The following is a 24399-nucleotide window of genomic DNA, read 5'->3' on the forward strand; positions in this document are numbered from 1 at the left end:
TCTGTACCATCATCAAGATCATTAATGAAGATGTTGAATCCAGTATTGACCCTTGGGGTACGCTGCTGGTAACTGGCCTTCAGCCAGACTGCAAGCCACAGATCACCACCCTCTGGGCCCAGCCATTCAGCAAGGTTTCAAACCACCTCACTGTCTACTCATCCAGTCTGCATATCAACAGCTTTTCTACAAGAATCTCACAGGAAACAGTGTTGAAAGCCTCACTGAAGTTCAGGTATAGACAATATCCACTGCTCTCCACTCATCTACCAAGCTAGTGACTTCATCATAGAATGTTGTTGGGTTGGTCAAGCATGACTTCCCCTTGGTCAAGCCGTGATGACTGCTCCTGATGATTTTCTCATCCTTCGTGTACTGAAAATGGTTTCCAGGATTAGCTGCTTCATCACCTTCCCAGGGATTTAGGTGAGGCTGAAGACTCCTGGATCCTTCTTGCTATTTTGAAGATAAGAGGAAACTGTATGACAATTATTTGTCTTGTTCACACAGGATCTGAGTACAAGACCCAAAGTCTGAAGTATGTAAATTAAAAATAAAACTTAAAACTAGTCATGTTTTCAATACAAAAAATAGCCATTAAGCCAGTAAGTGGATATTGCTCAAATGCAGTAGCTACTGATATATTACAGATTCTATTTTCATATGCAAAATGATTCTGTGAAAATTCTTGTTATATCCTGAAGTAAACATATTTGAAACAGTGAATTTTTGAAGTAATCTTAAAAATTAAGAAGGTTTTCAGCTACTTCTCCCCCTATTTTAAGAGTACTATAGCACTCAAGTGGTTTTGCGACTTTGTTTTACTATGGTGCAATATAAAGGAAGATCAACTCAAGCTAGGATAATTCTCTCTCTAAAGCTCTTCTAATTACATGAAATTTAGCAACCCTTTATTGCTACATGTTGAGTAAAAACAACGACAATTCAAATGCTTTACCTAATACTGAATATGGCCTGTCCTTCAAAAAATGTACAAATAGGCCTGCAGGAATCTTCACTGTCCAGCCTTGTAGTCAGTTTTCAGGACTTTGAAACAACCTACTGAGGTCATCTTCAGTTCCAAGACCTCTGCCCTTTCAGATGTTGCAAAGGAGTCCCTTTCAGCTTATTCCTCAACTCAAACCAAGTGGTAAGTGCGCCTCTATATAACTGTCAGTGAGAGCAATCTTTATATGAAGTTCCTCTAGGAACAGGCATGCCACAATGAAAACTTTATAGAAAGCTGCTCAGGATAGAAGCAGGACAGAGGTAATATGACAGAAGGATGTTCACAATCACAGAATCATAGAATGGTTTGGGTTGGCAGGGATCTTGAAGATCATCTAGTTCCAATCTCCTGCCATGGGCAGGGACACCTTTCACTAGACCAGGTTGTTCAAAACCCCATCCAACCTGGCCTTGAACACTTCTAGGAATGGGGTAACTCTCTGAGCAACCTGTATCAGTGTCTTACCACTCCCTCCAGTAAGGATCTTCTTTCTAATATCTAATCTAAAGCTACTCTCTTTGAGTTTAAAGCCATTCCCCCTTGTCCTATCACTACATGCCTCTGTAAAAATATCCCCTCCAGCTCTCTTGTAAACCCCTTTAAGTACTGGAAGGCTGCCACAGGTCTTGCTGGAGCCTTCCCTTCTCCAGGCTGAATAACCCCAACTCTCTCAGCCTGTCTTCACACGAGAGGTACACCAGCCCTCTGATCATCATCATGACCCTCTTCTGGACCCACTCCAATAGGTCTACATACTTCTTATGTTGCTTCCAATGATCCAAATGAGTCTTTAATAAAGACAGCTGTGTGACTAGCCATAAATTCCTGTATGCACTCATGCTGGATGAATTTTCTAGATGCATCTGTTTCACCACATGACAGCAAAACTCTTAATCTTGACTGCCACAACAAAGTCAGAAACATTTTTGAACAGTGAGAAAGCATCAGATTACCTGAATTTATTGTGAAATTTCATTGTTCGTCAACGTACAAAAAATTGCCAAGAAAATTCTCCTTGTGATCAACATTCACTTACAGTTTTATTCAGGTTTGGTTTTCATTACATTAGTTTATTAACTTCTCTCAGCAGATTTGACTCATTTCTCAGTTTAGGTCAACTGACTGGTGTTCTAATTTTTCTGCAGTGACATTTCCAGTGCTCATTCATACAAATTAGTTATTTTGTGACAGGGGTCAGCAGATGGCACTATTACACATTTTTTTAATACTATGCTTTTTACTGGTAAGTCTTCAATAGAAACCTTTTCTGGTTTTATCGGTGTGCATGTGCAAGTATGCACACAAAAGATCAATTTCAGGAGAACAACTCTAGCATTGTACTCATGATGTTCAGGCCATAGTTTGTGAAAAACATCTGCCTACATAACATCTAATAATTACTTATGTTTCAAGGTTACAGTGTGTTAAACAGAAATTATGGTTGACATACACCTAAATTCAAACTTATTCAGCTGAAACCTTACCTATATATGTCATTCAAACTGAACAAACAGAATTTCCTCTTTAGCTATATATTTCATCCTTGTTTACTAAATGCATTCTGACTCCAAAATTTCTGCCTATTCAACTAATTTGAATGAATTCAGCTCTTCCATACTGCTAGTTTACTGAAAATCCATGCAATCTAGAGAAATCAGATATAGTTTCTACTTAACAAAAGGCTACTAATGGTGTAAACTAATTTAATACTATGTAAACAGAGATATATGATTGTATTTTCTTGCTATTAATGCAGCACCTTTTCCTGCAACGAAGTCATAAATCACAGAGAACTTGTTCGCACAAAGCAGAACATTGCAAATTTCACCAGACCAGAATTCTCTTCATCTTTGCTCACACAGCACTCCTCTCCTTCAACTAGCTTCACGCCTCTTTAGTATTCTGTAATTCCCATGATGTTAGCTGGAGCAATCATCTCTTCCCTTCATCTAAGTGATACTGATACTCAAAGGGAATTCAGAGTGGCAAAAGGGACTAAGTTACTGCTTCAGAACTGAATTCCAGGAACAGTCAGAGGCCTGGGGTTGTTGGAATGACAATGCTTTAGCAGTGAAGCCCACACACTACAGGAAAATACTGATGTTGAAGTTCATGGTAATGGCTAGGATGACACCAGGATGAGGTATGATTGCTGATCAGTGCAGACCACAACCAAAATGATGGGACGGTATGGAGCAACCTACTTCTGTGGGCTGACTGTGCTGTTTCACTTTCCGTATCATCTCAAGTTTTCATTTCTGCTCCAATTACTGAGGAGGAACTTGCAGTGGCAGAGCAGGACTCATTCAAAGGATGCCAGGACCTTGCCAGGTTGAGCAATGCCATCTGCTTTCTTTTCTCCACCCAGTGTTTTGTATTAGAGTGAAGAAGAAGTAGCTTCAAGTGAATGAACAGAGACATCAAGTCCATAGAGGTGCTTCTCTGCTCACACTTCAATAAAATGTCATAATGGCCTCACTAATTAAACCTGCTGTGTCTGTCAAACAGTCATAACATACAGTTAAATCATCAACTTACATTTGCATGTCTGCATTGAACTGTTACTTGTTTTAACAGAGCAGAGCAGAGCTAGAGTGCAGTCAGTCAACTAAGATGATATTTTGAAGGCCTTTGAATAACCAAGATATTCAACAATGCATTAACTTGAAATATAATTAACGTTTAATATAAATTATGGATTTCAGTTTTCACCTAAAGTAAAAGCTATTCCAAACTACAAAAGTATCAAAATAGTAATATTAAAGTTTTAAATTCTTACTTAAAAACCTCTTTTTGTTTGCTACTATGTACAATCATTTCCTTCGAAACCTCAATAAGAGAGATAAAGTGACTTACTGAGGACAGTATTCAAATAAGTGTTTAGAAGACTTTATATAGTCACCTTGTTTCTGGATACCAGGAACTAAAAGTAAAATGATCAAATATATTATGTGGTTCTGGAACCAAAACCATATATTACAGTATCTACTTCAAGTAAATATGTTCATTTTTATATAAAAGTTAATATATAGATCTGTAATTTAAAAGGTAAACTTTCAAGTTTGCATTTGAAATTCAAAGAAAAGATATTTCAAACATTTTCCTGAACATTACATACTTTTCTGACTTCTGTATCAATACAACTTCTAAAAATTTCCAATAGCTTAAAATTAGAAAGACTCTACTTATCTTCATCTAATGAAACCTTTCAGATCAGACTTTGAGCAATTAAACATTCATACATTTTCTCCTCAATTTTAATTTAGTTCTCAACGAACACAGGGACTGTGTTGGTCAGTTCTTTGTCAGTTACTGGATTTTTATTTTTTTTATTCTTTTTTTTCCTAATAGGCTAACTGTAGGATACAATTTCAGAAGAATTTGTGACGGAAAGCTAGAACTCAATTTCGCTTAGGAAGATTAAAATGCCTTCTCAAACGGGTTAGATTTTTTTTTTTTCCATGAGCAAGCCATCTCCCTTGTATGCAGAGAGGTAACATGTTTGCAGACATGCACAAGGCCTTCTTAGGGCAGAGAGGGTGGGGGAGGAGAGAGAGAAGATACAAAAAGCCTTGGAGAAGGCAGGGCATTGACTTTTTCCCCAAGGGCCGTGTGCACAGCATAGTTAAAAAATGGTCCTTGCATCTGAAATAAATCTTTTTTTTTTAATCCTTCCACTACCTTGGCATTCCTGGGAAGAATATCTGTGTACGTTTCACCTTACAATAAGGCCTTTCAAGAGTGATATAAGTCTCTTATTAAGTATTTATTCAAGTTGGAATAAACTAATGGCATTCTCTTTTGGCCAAAATTTCTACTTTCAATTCCAAATTCCTGAAAACCCCAGTTACAACAAAGTCTGTAGCTGTTATTTGAACAAGACTCAACCTTTTGGTTTCTAATTTGAAACAAACCACAGGAGTTAAAATTGAGCTATCACAATATACAAGAGTTCAGTGAATTTCAGGAGCAAAATAAAAGTGATGAATTTACTTATTTCACTTAACGTCTTCAGCAGTTTCTCTTCTTGGACTGATTAGTAATTTAATAGTCACTTGCTTTTCTTCATCTACATAATCTAACTAATCTAAGATTTCCATTTAAGTCTTTAATCAACTATGACAGATGAACTCAAAAATGAAGCTACAGCAGGGCAGCATAGTCTAGAAAAAGTAGCCAAACTGCCAAGTTTAACTGCCTATTGTAGTCAATGTGGGAAAACACCATAACTTTCAGGTTTAGTAAGATGTATTTAGACAAAATATTTTGCTGTATGCTAATTATAATATTGTCCATGCTCTTGAAGATTTAATTACTTGATGAAAATTATAATTTCTAGCTAACTAAACAATGTATTAGAAATGTGAATTCAAAGAAACTCTCTGAAAGGAGGAGAAAAAACATCATCTCAGAGTACAAGACAGGATGGAAGTGTTCTGTTTATTACATCTGCTTTTTAAATTTTTTCATTGCATCATGAAATGGGATTAAAAAATAGGTTTTCATAGCCAGATGCATTATAAATCCTGAAGCGAGATGCTTATTTGGCACTAAACATGAAAGTTAAGGCACAAGAATCCAAAGGAACAAAAAGCTCTAAGCAACTTAATAGCTGTTTTCAGTTGGTAGGTAAATTAAGAACCAGTGACTCAATTATTAATTTGAAAGACAAAGCATTATTTAAAATTACTTTTTTCTATTTTGTCTTCTTTAACTATATTTCAAATTTTCTAATATAGGAAAGAATATTTTATTTTTCTTAATAGAATAGCTTCCCATGCTCCTATTCTTACTGTTACAGTAAGGGAAGTTTGATGGGTATTGACCATATTGTTTCTCAGGAAGTTAAAATCTCAAACACTGCAGCATTTGCTCTCTAAGCAAACAGGATTTGCCAATGCAGATACAGTTTGGAAGAGCATATGGATAGTTTATTCCCAGCCAGTGTAATGACCTATGTTAGCACTTTGAAATGTAAAGTCACTAGAAAGGTCCTCTTCGGGTTTCCTTCAGTAAGCAGGAGAGAGCACAAAGACATACACACAAACTCCTAATTAACAAAGACGGCAGTCAGTGAATTTTCCTTTATTATCAAGTCAGTTTAAAAAATAATTTTAAAATCTTTGAAATATCAAAGCAAAATTAATTGTTGAGCCATTTCGCTAAAGAAAACACTACAAAAATGATATCTATACCATGCCACATATGGAGGTGATTATCATAATATACCTTCTCCTCCACAAGGTGCAGCTTTTGCTTGATTGAGTGTATTTTATATATAGTTGGATCTCATTTTCTTTCCGCTAAAAAGAAAAAGGTTGTCAGACTACACTAAAGTTTCCATCCAGCAAGTCTTGCATAGAGCCTCAGCACCTTGCCAGGTCTTCCTCCTTTTTCGTCTCTCCCCAGGCACCTAGTATTTGTCCTTGCAGGAATGAAGAGGACAGTAAACAAAACATCAGCTTATTCTTGCTTGCAACAACACAGTTCCGTTTCTGAGAAGACCTACAAATGCTGTGCCCTGAAGGATAATTACCAAGATTTCCAACAGAGTAAGATTCCCTGTATGCAAAGCAGCACAGAAACTACTCAAGACGGACAAAAATCACACAGCAAACACTAACAGAATTTTTGCTGTTCTTTCCTATTACTTGTTGCAACAAAGGTCTCCTTTCTATTGCTGTAAATTAACTGTTTGTATTTGAATGCTTAACAAATATTTTTCTTTTATCAGAATAGTTAAATAAGGAACTCAAACCACCAGCATTGTGAACACACTAGAAAAATTGCCCCTACCTTTAGAGAGCCTGGTCTATATTTCAGCAAGAACACAAAAGGAGAGAATGTCCCACATCTGGAAGCCATTCAAGACTAAACCAAGAAAATAACATGTATCTACGTCAGTTCAATTCCTCACATCTAGAATGGCTTAAATCTTCGAGAAACTTATTCTTTAATAGTAAATAGTTATTAAAACTAAAATTTAAAATTACATTTGAAATTATCACATAAACTGTAAACACATTGTAGTAAAGCTCTAATTCAGTAATGCATCTAAGAAATAAATTTAACTAAACAGATAAAAGTCATTGGTTAAGTGTCAATGTTTGCTTGCTGAAGGGTTAAGCCACCCCTCAACACAAAGGCCTCTTGGAAAAATAACTACTTTTTGTCTATTTCTTATTAAAGTTTATTAGTATCTTCATCGCTATCAGTGCATTCAAATGTCTGGAACAGGCTAAGATAAAAAAAAAGTAAAATCCACAACTCTTTTTTAATCTATGGATATAAGTGAAAAGGTAGACCTACAAGATCTACTGTCATGAAGAACCAGGAACTCAGTTAACTGAGTCTCAAACCTCCTTCACTATTTCTGAGCCTGTTTTAAATGCAAAGCTGATTTTGAGGAACTGTAATTAGAACACCTAAAATTACACATATTTACCAACAAAAGCACTTCTAAAATACTAGGCTTTGATGCTCACTGACAGAAAGGCAGCATCAAGCTCAGCAACCATGTTTTATTTAGGGATATATTAGAATATCTTAATACCTAACAAGCATTGAGCTTTCCTTTATAAAACATAACTGAAAAAGCACAAAAGTAGTTTAGGCAGTGACTCAGTTCTGATACTCTGAAAATGCACATGTATTCCTCTAATAAATTACTTTGAATTAAAATAAGATTATGACCTAATTCTAGAAAACTCCCTATGAAACTCACAAAGGCCTGGATACATACACCCTCCTCCCCTGCCCCCAAAGTCTCCTGAAATTAGCAATTTCAGAAAAGTATACCACTAAACGGTTACATTCAAATTGCATCTGATTTCTGAAGTCACATAATTAAATAAGAATCTAGGTTTTTTACTTCAAAGCCATCAACACTCGTAGGAAAAAAAAAAAAAAGACAGGAACAGTTGAAATCCCTGTGGTTTCTGTCTAGGGTTGCAGCCTGCCTTGGTTCTGACAACTAATTGTAAGCACCGATTTGATTTTATATGCAAGAAAAACTGCACTATGGCCTTTTCCAAATCTCTTGTGAGAAAAGGCAACAAAACAAGGTAAGTCCAAGAAACAGGCATTACCAGTAGCAATACTGACAAACAGTAAAGTTCATTATATCTCTGACTTTTACATAAAAAAACAGTGATTCTTCCTCCACAGATATTATCAGCTTCTCCTTAGGTCTGCATTTAATATTCCAAAAAGCTAAAAACAAACAAGTCATTTAAGGAGGGAAACTGTATTTTAAAATATTTATAGCCAAAAATTATTCTGTTGTTAGATGTAAGTTTCCTGTTTTGGAAACCTGCTATAATGGTCATTCAAACTATCACTTCATTTGACCCAGAAATATTTGCAGGTTGTATTCTTTAAATGAAAAAGTTAATTTGAGCTCCTCTTACTGAAAGCATTTTAAACGTTTAACATTACTATCATATTATCTGGAAGGAATTCATAGTAATTTCATAGTCTATGTCTAAATAGTCAGGTTTTTGACAAAAAAAAAAAAAAATCACCAGAGTGCATTCTAACAACTGGGGGCAAAAAAAGAAGAGGTCACTTTTGATACTTGCAATAAGTACTACCTTTTGTAGTATGAAGACATGAAAACTTTGAAGAAACAACAGCTTAGCACCATCAATTTAACATGATAGGACTGTCTAAAAAAACCCCAAAACAAACAGAGCAAGCAAGAACACCTAACCAACAATGACAACAACAAAACCCAAACTTACAAAACTTATTTCTTAGCTTAATTTACTTTTTCCCCCAATGAAGCTGGAAAGGGATTGTGACTGCTTTCAACTAAAATGGACATCCCTGTCTCTTCTGGAAAAATTGCAGTTGCCCCACAAGAAGATTATTCCATATCTGGTTCTAACTCTGTCACCATATATCCAACCACTGACTCTGGGAAAAGGCTGATTAGAAGCCCCTTCTGCTTTTGAGGTCTTTCTAGCAACATCTTTTCAATATGAGAGAGTGATTTGCAATTCAGAAACTGAAGAGTATCCACTTTGCCATATATTACTCTGTAAGTTGCTGCAGAGCTCCTTTATGTGGACTGGTTTCTCTGGAGTACATATAGCCTGTGGAAAAAAAACCTTTGGATAGATACACACATACATTTCCTAAGCAAATTCTACAACTACTATTAAGTTAAAGCAAAGTAGATATAAATATTTAAGATAAGGGGTCAGAACAGTGCTTTCAAGTATGATTACCTTCAAACTTCCCTTTCTCTTTCTACTATGAGTAAAGGACTTTATTTTTGCAAATAGCATTTTCAGTGAAGCAGACTATTCTTATTGATAGTTCTCAACAGAACAGCCATGACAGAGTGAACAACGTTCAAAGCATCCTTTAATACTGTGTTTTTTATGAAGGATTTGATTAAGAAAAGCTGTATCATAGCATTCAAGAACTCCAGGATCACAGAGATCTGCATGTTATGCAATATCCTTATAAAAACAGAAATGCTGGAACAACAATGGAACAGAGCTCTACAGTAACCAGACTGAAATTTCCATGGGAAAGAAATCTGCTAATCAGTATGTACTAGTTCCGTATACAAAACAGGGATTAACCTATTTTCTTCCATGTACCATCTGGATGCTAGGCAAATGAAAACATCTCTTTTCACCTGCTACAAAATTTAGACACTTAATCCTACTGTGCTAAGATCTGCATTAGATACGTATATTCATATCCCACTGTATTAAAAATCATTGCTGTTCCTACATGTTTCATATTTCCAGATACTAACTTGAATTCCTTGCTTTGCTCAAGAGGTGAGCATTACAAAAGTTAAAACCTTATAAAACACATTAACTATTTTTATGGCAGAAACAAATTTTTAAAATATGTTCAGGTTTTAACTAATATGAAACTTCATAACGTAAATGGCCCAAATCAAAATGCACATTTCAAGAGACTATGAAGTCTTACATCTTTAATCACCAAAGACTTCTACCAGTTTCACAGAATAATTTATGTTGATCTGTAAATGCCAGCAGGGAATCTAAAAGCAGTACTCTATTTTAGAACACGCACTGCCACAAAAAAATAGCTGTTCTTTTGAAACTGTTTGATAGTTAGTGTTTCTATTTCACTTCTCCTCCACATAAGACACACCAACAACTAAACTGCCACTCTTTCAAAATGAAGTTATCATGGATGAGCTTTACTGTCAATGAAGAAGAGCTGATATCCATAAAAGACATTGCACTTACCTCTGCTAAAATCTTTGAGGCACACTAAAAGACCATGAGAGCAATTATGACACCATTTGTGTTGAATTTGGAATTAAAGAATTTTCCCAGCAGGACTCAGGCTTTACTTACTGTCTATTTTATATAAGAAAAGGAAAAATGCAACTGGTATAAGAAAGTGGAGTCTCTCTGCTAACCATGATCCTCTTTCAGAATGAGACTTGAATTTTCCATATGTTATTCAGGTGATAAATATCTTGCCAACATTTATATGGAAATAATCTCTTACAGCCAAAAAGCCTATCACTGTTGACAAGTTTATGAAGCACGGAGTTGCTATCAGTTAAAGACTTTCAACCAGATTAAAACAGTTCTAAGATGTTGTATTTACCAGACTGCTGTTGTGCTTATTGCCTATATTATGACACAGGCAGATCCTAGATGTGTCTCCTGAGCAGTATTCATTAAATGAAATTATGCATCATCTTCATAACCTCATTAAGTGAGGTGGCATAACAAGTTAGAAATGATGAAATCTTTTAGTAAGCTAGCTACACATCCACTGAGGCACTGATAAATGCCCAGCTATAATAAGTCAGACCTGTATGAAAGATATGCAAATACCCTGCAACTCCTGTACAAGAAACCGCAGTCCAACAAGACATTGTGTCCAAAAGAGTAATCAAAAGGTCTTAACTGGGGAAAAAAAGCTTGATTGAGTACAACTTGTCCAATACATCTTTTGAGCATTCTCTGGTTTTAAACAGCAACTGAGAACTCAGATGACAGAAAACACAAACTTCCTTGGCAGAAGTACCCTATGCTCACAGAGGAAATGTCTTCAGACAAAGGAGGCAGAGGCAAACAGTTCATCCATCGAATGGTACAGTCAAGTGTGTTAAACAGTGCTTCTCTCCTACTTCTCCCATAAATGGAAAAATCATATTCATCTAGAAAAAAGACTCACATGGTAACAACTTTATTAATAGCATTTATCAACGTTGCCTGGGAGTAGCCTGAAAATAGTGTTGGCAAATTAATGGATGACTAGAATGCAATCATGGAAATCTGAAGGACTACGACTGTAAAAACAATCAACTCCCAGTTGATCCTGAATTTGTGCAGGACCTGCTGCTCCAGCTGGATCCCTACAAATCTATGGGGCCTAATGGGTTTTATCCCAGAATCCTCAAAGAGTTGGCTGATGTCATTGCAAAGCCTCTCTCAATGATTTTTGAGTAGTCTTGGGAATCCAGACAGGTCCTAGATGACCGGAAGATGGTGACCATTGTCCCAGTTTTCCAGAAGGCCAAGAAGGACAACCCCAGTAAGGGGTCCTGACCCCTTGTCAGTCTCACTTCAGTGCCCAGTAAAATCGTGGAAAAGATTATTCTGGGAGGTATTGAAAAACACCTGGAGGACAATGCAGTCACTGGTCACAGCCAGCACAGCTTCACGAGGGGAAAGTCCTGCTTGTCGAACCTGATTTCCTTTTATGACGAAGTAATCCACCTCATTGATCAAGAGAAGCCAGTTGATGTAATCTTTTTTGGACTTCAGCAAAGCTTTTGATGCTGTCTCTCACAGTATCCTTCTGGACAAAATGTCCAGCATACAGCTGAATAACCACGTTTCATGATGGCGAGCACCTGGCTCACAGATCAGGCACAAAGAGTTACAGTGAATGGGGTAACATGAGATTGATGACTGGTCAATAAATAATGGGGTTCCACAGGGCTCCATCCTCAGACCAGTTCTCCTCAACAACTTGGTAAGTTTGCCAAAGAAACCAGACTGGGAAGAACTGTCAACTCCTTTGAGGACAGAGAGGCTCTGTAGACAGACCTTGGCAAATCAGAGAGATGGACAATCACCAACCATATGAAGTTCAACAAGGAAAAGTGCTGGATTCTGCACCTGGAATGGGGCAACCCTGGCTGTGTGTATAGACTAGGGAATGAGAGACTGGAGAGCAGTCCTGCAGAAACAGACCTGGGGATCCTGATCAGTGGCAAGTTGGATATGAGTCAGCAGTGCCCTGGCAGCCAGGAGGGCCAAGCATGTCCTGGGAGGCATCAGGTAAAGCATCCCCAGCTGGTTGAGGGAGGGGATTATTTCGCTCTGCTCTGCACTGGTATGGCCTCACCTTGAGTGCTGTGTGCAGTTTTTGGCAGCACAATATAAAAAAGACACTAAGCTATTAGAGATTACCCAAAGGAGGACCACAAAAATGGTGAAGGGCCTTGAGGAGAAGCCGTATGAGGAGCAGCTGAGGTCACTAGGTTTGTTCACCCCAAAGAAGAGACTGAGAGGAGACCTCATTGCAGTCTATAACTTCCTCATGAGAGGAAGTGGAGGAGCAGGAACTGATCTCCTCTCTGTGGTGACCAGTGACAGGACTCGAGGGAATGGCATGAAGCTGAGTCAGGTGAGGTTTAGGCTGGATATCAGGAAAAAGTTTTTCACCCAGAGGATCACTGAGCACTGGAATAGGCTCCCCAGAGAAGTGGTCACAACACCAAGCCTTTCTAAGTTCAAGAAGCATTTGGACAACACTCTCAGGCACAAGCTGTAATTCTTGGGATGTCCTGTGCGGGGCCAGAGTTGGACTCAATGATCCTGATCCCTTCCAACTCAGCATATTCTATGATTCTATGTTTTCCCATATTTTCAGTAGGGAACCCAAAAGAAAGGAGAAGTAAGGAAGAAATGAGAGATTTAGCTGAGTAACAACATCTATGAAAAAACCTGAAGAGGTGGTTCTTAAGTCAAAATGGGACAACTACAATGATACAGAACTTCTTTGTAATTGATTTCACTACATTGCTACACTTTTATGTAATAACACTGCATAAGTGTGCATAGTACCCCCTTCACTAGGTATCTCTTTTGCAATTCTGAATAATGCTCTGCACTTCAAACTCTAGGCTCTACAGCCAGCCTAGTACAAAATAACAGAAATTTCAACTGATACTGAATCTATCCTTCACTAAGAAAAAATAATTCTGATCTCTAAATACTAATTTATTCTGAAGAAAAGACAGGGTAGGGTTTAAAAGGTAGGGTTTAAAAGACAGGAAAAACTATATACAGCAAAAATTAACACAAGCTGTTGGTTGCTGCAGGACTGCATCTGATGTTAAGATGCTACCAAGAACAGTTAGGTGAATAGTTTGTATTACACACACACTACATAATTCAAACAAAAGACTCAGAGTAGGTACAAAAATAGTCCATACACACACTGAACACAACACGGTACTGAACAATATACTTGAATGTGTATGTATACATACTTTCATGGACAATTAGTCATGTGCTACATAACAAAACAATATATCATAAACATAACATAAAACTACTTAACACTGACAATAGTTACATAGTACCATGTTGTGGTACATGATCAAAGTCATGGCTAGTAAACTTTACATTCCAGGCGCTGATTTACAGATATCATACCATGAGCTGTGCAAGTCCAGTGCTCACCATAATACTCATATAGCCACTGGCTTGACTGCTCAGGTATCTATAATAAGAAATGTGAACCTTAGGGCAGGACGGGGTTACTTAGTACAAATATTGAAAGTTAAGAATGTCATTGATGAAAAATTTGCATTAAGTGAACATTATAAATAAACTGTATTATCTACCTTTTATTAAATCAGGATAATGAGTCTCCTGTAAAAGCATCTACAGAAATTAGGATATACATATCTCCTGTGTTTGCATGACCCTACAAAAACCCCTTCAAGTACTTTGTAACACTGATACATTTAACCTAACGTAAAGCAAGATATTCCCAGTGAACAGCCAACTTTGTCATTCCCAAAATAAATGTTCTTTTAGAACTAAATGCTAAACTTCTGACATACTGTTTTGGGTGTACTGGATAATATTTTAAAATATTACACTTCTAACATATATAATATGGCCTTGTCTTTAAGTGAATGACATATCAGATGAAGAAGTTATAAAACAGCAAACAACAAAACACAAAATCACAAAATCATCAAGTTCGGAAGAGACTTTGAAGATCATCTAGTCCAAATGTCAACATAGGACCACTATAATCACCCCTAAACCATACCCCCAAGGGCTACACCACCCCCAATTCAATACAGTAAAAAGGGACCCAGACAAAATGAAACATTAACTAGAATAAATTTCTTGTCTGTTTAGCAGGTTCAGTTCATTTTAGAGTAACATATTGCTTGGCTAGGCATGAGAGGTTAAACTGCCTAATTTGAGCTGCATGCAAGACATATGTGGTTTTTTTTTTTTAATTAGTCAGATCTCTCAAGTAGTTCTTTAAAAAGCCAAGAAAAATACTATTTATATATGTATTTTATGTCCACAAATAAATGGATCATTATGTAACAGAAACTCAGGGCTCTCCCTGCTCTGGTATAAGTCGTCCATGGGTTGCAGCCTCTCAGGGGTGTCTCTTCTCCAGACACCCACAGGCCTTAACTGCCTCAGGCATACACTTAGTCGAGTAGAAATAGTTATAATAAGGGCAACGTTTACTTTTGCTGTATCTAATAACATTAGAATGCTTGAGAGATGCACATCTCAGAATACACAAAATCCACTTTAGATATAGAAACATGGTTTCACAAGTAATATGATTTCAAAAATGTTTTCAAGCTGTATCCTATTGTGCATGCACACACACTGTACTATCTGCACACATTTCAAAATTTGGCAAAAAAGAGCAGATAAAATAAACAGTCATTTTCTTTACTCAATTATATAGTGTAACTAAATGTTTTCAGTTCAAAGAAGGAGTAGTAAGCTTGTTAAACGCGTTGAAGTAAATTCCTATAAACAAATATGGTAACTGTAGAATAATTTACGTTGCAAAAGATGTTTACGATCACCAAGTCCACCTGTTAACCCAGCTCTATGAAGTCCACCACTAAACCACGACCCCAAGCACCAGATCTACATATTTCCTAAATATCTCCAAGGGCAGGGACTCAACCACTTCCCTCAGCAGCTTTTTCTAATGCTTAAAAACCCTTTCTGTAAAGAATTTTTTCCTACTATCCAATCTAAACCAAACCCTGGTGCAACTTGAGGACGCTTCTTCTCAATCCTATCACCTGTTACTTGGGAGAAGAAACTAACCCCCACCTCACTACACCCTCCTTTCAGGGAGATGTAGAGAGTGATAAGGTTCCCCCTGAGCTTCCTTTTGTCCAGGCTAAAGAACCCCAGCTTCTCATGCTCAAGCCCCTCCACTAGCTCGGTTGCCCTTCTCTGCATATGGTCCTTTACCTCAATGTCTTTCTTACAGTGTGGGGCCCAGAGCTGAACACAGGATTCAAAGTGTGGCCTCACCAATGCTGAGACTATCTCTGACACAAGCGTGGAGGCCACTGGCCTTCCTCACCATCTGGACACACTGCTGGCTCATGTTCAGCCTCTGTTGACAAGCCCCGCCAGGTCCTTTTCCATTGGGCAGCTTTCCAGGCACTCTTTGCCAAGCCTGTAAAGATGCATGGGGTTGTTGTGCGGGACTCAGCACTTCTTCTTGTTGAACTTCATATACTTGGCCCCAGCTCATTGATCCAACATGTCCAGATCCCTCTGCAGAGCCTTCCTGTCCTCCATCAAATCAACACTCCCACCCAACTTGGTGTCATCTGCACACTGACTGAGGGGGCATTTGATCTCCTTGTCCAGAGAACTTATAAAGACATTTAACAGACAAACTGTTTCTTAGTGAGCCCCAAACAACCCTAACCTCACAGATATTGTCTCCTTGGGAAGCTAATGAGTCATGGTACAGAATAACTTCCTTCTTCAATTCAGGGACAGCTACAGTTAAGTTCTTCTACTTCCAGTTCCCATTCAGGGTAATAATGTTTCATTAACCAGTTTGGTTATCCTGCTCTAATTCAAATCAGTTTAGAGAGAGGAGGGGAAATAATACTTATAGATAGGCTGATTTATATAATTAGATAGACCTTTAAATAAATCCAGCTTCAAACCTTATTTCCTGGTCCACAGCAAAGCTGGAAGCAAACCTCTATTTCTAGCAGATCCTTTTAGCTCCCCTTCAGGTTCTCAAATCTGATAAAAGGAGTTGACAAATTAAAGAAACACTAGCATGCTGGAAGTGTAGTGCTGTAGTAGGAGAACAGCATTAGCATGCTAACAGGAAAGCAAACAGAACCACTTCCCATCTACATAAAGCTGCACAACAAAAGGAATATCAGTAGTAAGGTCAGATTATCAGTGTCAGCAGGACTAGAAGAGAGCCATACGTTAATACCACCACCAAAGGAGAAGAGGTACCAAAGATATTTCTTCTTCTTCCCTCGCACCTCTCCCTCATGAGAGGAATTTAATTAGAGGTTTAATTAAAGCCTGAGGCCAGAATAAAGGTTTTCATACTGAAAAATTTCGTAAAAACTGCCATACTAGGTCAGAAAAAAACCCATCTATCTAAAAATATACCTGCTTACTAACAAGACATCAAAAGATGTCATGGAAAAAATATAAGCATAAGGTAAGCATATACATCACTTAGCCTAATTTCCTCTCCAGAACCTGCAGTATTGTCTTCAAACTTTTTGAGTTAGTGGGTATATACTGGTACATGATGGCTTCCACTGTAAAAGCCCATAGCAAGTTGTCTCAGAACTCAACTACACATTATGTTGAAAAGCATCTTGAATTCTGAATGTTCTCTACTTGTTAGATTAACATAACTCCTAGTTAGAAGCAACAGCAAATCTGTTCAACTCTCTGTATCATTATTTCAGCAGAGCTGTACCCTCCCTACTGGCATGCTGTTCCAATCTTTTCCTTTCAATTGCATTTGTAATGACTCCTTAAACTTCCCTTTCTGCAACTGAGGATTGAGCTAACATTGTCATTAATATATCTCAATTACAAGGTTTTATTCTCTGAGTAGCAGTGATCAACTGAAGGACCTTACCTCTATATGTAATATTAGGATTATTCCCTCTCCATATACATGCTTATTTACATTGAACTCAACTGCCATTTTATCAGTTGGACTTTTTTTTTACTTATCCTGAATTACCCTGTAGTGTCTGCAAATTTTGACACCTCATTATTCATTTCTCTTCTAAATGATTTATGAATATATTAAGAACACAGGCCTCAGCTCAGATCCTTAAGGGATTCCATTGGTGACCTTCAGTATGAAATCGGGGCATTTATTTTTGTTCTTTTCATCGTACATTTTAAGCAGCTTTTACACATGTAAGAATTTCTCATTACATCATGGTAGTTCAGATTCTTTTAAGAGACTCTGGTGAAAAATCTAGCCTAATACTTTGGATCATATCAAGTGTTCATACACATAGTTTCCTTCAGAAAATGTTGCTCCTTAAAACTTGTCAAAACTTTTCCAGTGTTCACCCACATGCTCTCTAATTCTATTCTGAGTTGTGGCTTCTAGCTACTTACCAGTACACTTATCAGATATACTGACCTGCGCCTCCCCTCATCTGTTATTATATAATAATGTATAATAATTTTCATTATTATATATTATCATTGCATTTCTTCATACATGAACTCCTTAGAAATGCTGGTGAAGATGACTTGGACTTATCAGTTTCTGCTGCTACTGACATGACACATACAGTTCCTGCTAAGGTCAACAGACTGGGATCAAGCAAGCCAAATATTTAAGAAAGAATGGTCTCGTGCTGCTGAACACATTGCTGACTCATGCAGCAAGGAGCGGCTGCTCTGCAAATCCCAGCAGCCTCATGCAGTCCAACAGCCAATGGATTGTCAGTAACACATACTCAGCTTTAATGGAATCATCCTGAAATTGGAATAACACTGCAAATCTCCAAAGACCTCAAGACAGTAGTTCAGGATCAAGGAATTTATTTGTTTATTTTTAAGTTAATGGTTCAAATGGGGGATTCTGCTCTGATTCAGTCAGTCACCCTTCTCAGGAAAAGGACACACCTCGCACCTGTCACACTGCTGAGGGACTGCTGGAAGGTACGTACATGCCATGTGCCAAGCACTCCTCTGCAAGAGAGGAGGGTGATGTAAGAAATAGCTCCCTCAAAAGTCAGACAAAAGCCACAGAATCAGATATGGAATCATCATGGCCCACAATTTTATGTTTGCACACTTGCCTCCCAACAATTAAATGTCTTTTATAGTGAAACGTGTCATAGGACATGCCCTACTTTATTTAGCAAAATACAAGAACAGACACCAATTTACCCAAATGAAATTACAAATTCCCTTGACAAAACTAAATGAAGCATACTAGGTTAATATACAGGTCTATGTGGGTTGAAAAAAAAAGTTTAACATTCTCTCTTTCTCTCTGCTCCCTAAGATACTCATTAAGTAACAGATGTTGCACTCATCTATCAGCAAGTGGAAACAACAGACAGTGATGATTTTATCTGTCACCAGTTACCACAGAGGAGGACATTACAGGTGCTGTTTGGAGTACTTCCAATCTGATTTTGTGACATCATACTGCATCGAGCAGACTGTAGGAAATACAAACACCAGACTGTTGTTGAAGAATTACCAAGTCCTAGCATCACATTAGCCGGAGTCTGTATTAGGTTCATAAAGCCTTTCAAAGTCCTTATTTAATCAACCTCTGACTCAAAAAAGCCAGCATTAAACCTCTTTAGAACAAGAATTAGAATTTCTCATCCCAGAAGCAATATTTTTTTAATAATTATTTGAAAATAACTTTATATATTCTAACACTAAGGTGAAGAAAAAGAGATCAAATAGAATCTGATACTTCTCAGGACTTTGAATATCAATATTCTTGGACAGCAACCTCCAATTATGTACATGGAAACAAACATTTTGTCTTTAGGCACCTTTTAATAGCCATTGTATTGAGTACTAGAACAACAGTTGGTATATCATATATAACTTTCAATATAAACATTAATACAACTTGATGAACTGTAAATTGCAACACTCATAAATGTATATAAATCATATGCTTTCCTAAAAAATTCTTTTAAGTAATTGTTCTTCACTGCTTGTCAAAAAAGGTGATGCCTACCTCTTAAATGCCAACACACAGGTGACCTTGGGCAACTCATATCACCTGAAATAGGCAAAACCATGTCTCAACCAGACTTCTCAACTGCAGCTTTACGTAGATATGTCTGATTCTTTCAGCTTCACATCATTGCAATAGGGACATTAATAAATATGTTCTCTCAGAGGAATGTTTAGATGTAACTGCAATGTTCTGAAGCACCATATTGTAGTAATATATTTTTCTTAATTTTAAATATTTTGAATATTTATAAAATAAAAATACTTAATCTTTTAAAATTTAGTGGACTCTGGATATTCCAACTTTATGTTCATTACAACAAAGCTACTACACTGATGGAAAACTGCTTTGGCAAGGTTCCTCAGGATTGTTTTCACTTAACTTTCTAATTTTACATCTATCATACTTGTTCTGTCCTCTAGTCAAAAATAAAATATTCCTTATTTACTTAGATTTTCATTGTCACTTTTATCACTTACTAGCTAGTTGATAAGAAAAAAGTTAGCCCAAAATAAAATCTGAAAAGAAAGAAAGGAGTACAGACAAAAGAATATTCTTTCTCTGGATGCTGAATATGTGTAAATAATCCTCACAGCCTCCAATTATAGGTTAATCTCATTTCTAACAGAAAATCTATAATAATCTTATCAGTAAATTACAATCCTTCTTTAAACACCTTACTCCCAAGCAAATGTAATTTCACATTTAATTTACAGTCATTCATGTAGAGTGAAGAAGCAAAAACTTTTTTGTGGCTACTTTATCTTTACAATGTAACTTCACAAATGAGGCAATCCTTAGTGTAATAAGTGACACAGAGTGAGACTGTACATTATGACTATTTTTCCTGGTCTTTCTAAATGATTTAAGCAGTCCTAGGTAAATTCTACTGGTATCACAAACAAAATGACAAACTTCTCCTCCCTGAAAAAATAAATATTTTAACTTTCTAAGTGCTCAACACTTTATCTAAGCTACCAATTCATTGGGTCCATCATGTGCATTAGTGGTCAGATCTAGTTCTTCATCTTAATGACTTTTAAATTTACTAATTAAAGTAAATTTACTAAGATCTACCAGCATAGGGGGGTTTCTACTTGTTTGTTTTCAGCTTTTTTTAAGTTGAAAAAAGTTTCTTCAAGTATCACTAAGTAAATAAAGCTGTGGAGTTCACCAGGCTGCGATGGCAGAAGGTGGGCAGGTGCTGTACTACAATGATATATGGTTGAAGAAAGATGCAAAAAAGATGATGGACAAAGCAGGACATAACAGTGATTCTGTAACAGAAATACAATGTGATCATCCTACATTACAGGCTTTCAACGCTCTACCACTGTAATGGTGGTTGGATTTTGATCCTGGATGACTGCTACTTAAAAACAGCCAAAGGCAATGCTTCCACCTTTGCAGACAGAGTAAGGTATGTACCCGGCAGGTGGCACATAACCTTATTCTTCCCCTACAGGAAAATATCATTGAAATAGCAAAACAAAGCAATCCAAACTCTGAAGGTAATGCAAGTTTACTGCAATCTTTAAGTTAGAAAGAATATAAAAGACAGTCTTCCTCAGTGCCAAAATCTGTGTGAGGAGACGCATTGAGTCAATCAGCAGATACAGTCCACGAACAAGTTTCAGAAGTTAACGCCATAAGCTTCTTTATCCTGTACATGTGGGAATGTATAAAAACACCTGAAGAACTAACATACTAGTTTCATCATTCTTTAAAGTGGTTCTTAGACTCCAAAAAAAGCAGTAGTATTCCTTCACAGCAGCCTTGAGAAACCTTTCCGAAATGGTCCAAAAGGCACAGACAAATAGTAGGACATTTAAAATAAAATACCAGGTCAACAACTCCAATTTCTTAATTGGCAACTAACTGAGTCTGTATAAATTACATAGGACTGCAGTTCACACAGCTTTCAGCATTTATGTTAAACCTACCTTCCTAAAATGTCTGCCACAAAAGATAAGCATTTACACTATAATTTGAAGTAAAAACACTGTTAGGGTTTCCACACACTTACTTTTAGTGAATCAATTCCCTCGAGAACAAGGCTAACTTGTTAAAAAATATTGTATTACAATAATTAAAGGTAAGTTTTTGACCCTTACAATTTTATCGCTCTTTTAATTATATGAGTGAGGTTTTTGAAGGTATACAATTTCACTGAGTAAACAAAGAGTGTGCCATTTAAATTACTTCCGTAAAACAACCATTCCAAACCCCATTTTATTCTTGTGGGACAAGCAGAGGCAAACTCCAGCTAATCTCTAAAAAAAGGCTATTGTTTTCAGGTGTTGATCAGGAAAGCTTATTCAAAAAGAAGATAATCATTAAAAGCATAAGCATTGGTTTTCAAATGTATGCGAAACAGCCAAAACACACTACACATACAATTTTTACAAAATTAGCAGTTCAGCCTTCAGAGAAAGTGGATGTCAAAGCAAATTACAGAATTTGCAACTACAATAAAACCACAGCTCCAAATAGCAAGATACAGTGAAGCACATAAATCAGTCTAGCTTTCTGAGGACCCCTCTGTGCTTTACTTTGTCCTATTAAATCTAGCTAACATAAATCACAGGTTACAGGACAAATAAAGAATTTTGAAATAAAATATTTAGTTATGCAATGATCCACACATAAAGTTGTAATCTGTATGTTGCAGAATAATGTATTTAGTTCCAATAACTTGCAACTATATTGCTTACAAATACATTACACTTCAAGAGATACATTTTAAGCTATTTTACAAGATGCAAATACCAAGCAGAAGATAAACACACATCAGCTTTCAAATACAACAAGCTATCTACTTCTGTTTAAATGCTGTATTTCCTTGATTTGGGTCAATTTTGGTTTTTATCCTGATATTATGGGTCTCAATGTGTGCACAGTGGAGCCAAAGGGGCAAATGTTTTTCAGATGGGTTGCAATGGGTAGCCCATGCAAGGCTTCAAGAAGAAAGGAAAACATGACTCCAGAACTGCATTGAGCATTTGACACAATAGATGAGAACATGTAGACTAGAACCTGATTAGCAGTGTAGCAAAACCAAGGGCCTCCTAGGTTCTTATTGATGACTATGCAATTATGGAAGAGCTCACAGCACGATTCTAGTTTTAAGTGGTTCAGTGATCTAAGGAAAGGAAATGCAAGTATACTAGAAAATACCTTTGACAACTAAAACCATTCTACCCAGATTCCTCTGTCATTTATCAGAATCAGATGTTTAAAATGAAACTGTAAATCAAGGATACTAAAACAGAATGTCAAGAGCAGATCCTCAGACCAAATAAACCGTTAAAGACAGTATTTTTTTCAGTCAAAATCAAAGCATAGTGTTTAACTGTTCCTTCCCCATTTATCTGCATTCCTCTTCCTTTCCGCTTCCCACTCCTCAAATCTCAGGATTATCCTTATTTTTATTCTTTGTTATTTTTGTGGTTTACACCATTTCTTGCACATCTTCCATGTTTCCTAGCATATTAATCTTTCCTTTTGATGAAATGATGCTTCTTGAATTTCCTGTATTCCAAATCCTTTCTTTGCACTGTCACTCAAATGTCACCTTATTTCTCTTTGCTCTCTTTTTCCCCTCTTCTACCAAAATAGTTACATTTCCTTACCCATCAGTTGCTCATACCTCACAAAATGCCTTTTTTCCCCAAACTTTCAATATTAACATTATTAGTATATATTCATGAGGAGATAGGAACATCAGGGTCTTCTAAATATTTCTCATAGTAGAAGAATTTGGCACATTATTCCTCACAATCCTTAAACCTGGGCAAAGTGAATCTCAGTCTAGTGATACCACAAGCACTTTCAATGGGCAACATCCAACAAGTGTACACCTTATACTGCCAGTAGAGTTTTATGTCAGAAAATTAATCCATCTCAGAAACAAATTACTGATGGCATTCTCCTTTAATCACAAAAACTGAAGCTTTAGGTCAGACAACTGTTTCAGCAGTCAGCTGGAGATGAAGACCTTGACATCTAACTTTTGCAAAGCAATTCTGAGAATGAACCTCATACACATTCGTTCAAGAAATGTGAATGTAAACTCCTCACTGATTTCAATAACTACACATAAATCAATATGCTATAAAAATCTGGTGTATGTAAACTTTCTTTTAGACCAAATCTATGTGTAAACACCAAGACATCTTATGTGACTTTAGGTAAAGAAACAAACAATTCTCTACGTCGTAAAAGACAATTTTGGTTATGCTGAAGCAGGTCCTTGAAGAAACAGTTATTCTTAAAGAGATGGCAGTAAGAAAATGCTATTTGATAGCATCTTTGCAAACACATTTTTGCATCAGAAATTAGAATTCAGGACTTAAAAGGCAAGTCCCATGCCAAAGCAAGCAGAGGCAGAAGTGCTACAACATAAGATAAGCATTATGTTTTTAAAGGATACAAAAAGATAATGGCTTATTCTATTTAATAAAAAGCAGAATATTTTATCTGAACTACTTGCAAATAAGAACACAAAAGCTGTGTTCCAAACAACCAGGTTATAAGTGACATACAGATTAAAGAAATACATAAAATCTTTAGGAGATACAGAGCCAGTTTTTCAGAGGTATTTGTGGATCTAATTGATACTACAGGTATGTTTAAGGTGAATGAAACCCAACTGACATCCAAATTCAGCTTGATGCATCTCAGTTGTCTAATAAAGAAATTTATATTGCTGGTATGCATTTTGAAAAATTCGCATTGAATCAATGATAAAACCCTATAGTTTAGCCAGAATGGAAGACTACTTTTTGATTATCGAGCAGAGGTTAATGGAGTTCATTAAATGCAGACACTTGTGGAGTGTCATGTTAAAGCTTGGCTAAAACTCAGTACTCACTTTCATTAAATCACTATCCATCAGGAAACAGCAAAGCAAAGGCCACATTAACAGTCACCTCTAACAGTCACATTTATTCCAACTTATATGGGAAGAACTCTAAAACGGCAAGAAATAGAAAAGGTAGCGGGCATAGAGCACTGAGTGTGAGGACAGGTTCTCCTACATGTAGAGAATGACTGCTTTCAGCAAACAGTAATGTTGCCCTCCAGTGTTCAACACTTTCTTTTAGGAATCACTACTAATTAAT

At 36.8% G+C, this 24399-nt stretch overlaps 1 protein-coding gene and 1 long non-coding RNA gene across 5 annotated transcripts in view; both read right to left on the bottom strand.

The window, feature by feature from the left end:
* The window catches only part of NBEA (neurobeachin), a 477681-nt gene that overhangs the window by 429523 nt on the left and 23759 nt on the right, over nucleotides 1-24399 (bottom strand). The gene's annotated exons all lie outside the window — the stretch shown is intronic.
* Nucleotides 1662-24244, bottom strand: LOC116782322. The gene is made up of 4 exons (XR_004355199.1): nucleotides 24233-24244; nucleotides 15215-15221; nucleotides 10557-10563; nucleotides 1662-1757 (listed from the first exon to the last, which is right to left on the bottom strand). It is a non-coding gene; the product is annotated as an uncharacterized LOC116782322 (long non-coding RNA).

The sequence above is a fragment of the Chiroxiphia lanceolata genome, chromosome 2 (assembly GCF_009829145.1).
Source record: "Chiroxiphia lanceolata isolate bChiLan1 chromosome 2, bChiLan1.pri, whole genome shotgun sequence".
NCBI lineage: Eukaryota > Metazoa > Chordata > Aves > Passeriformes > Pipridae > Chiroxiphia > Chiroxiphia lanceolata.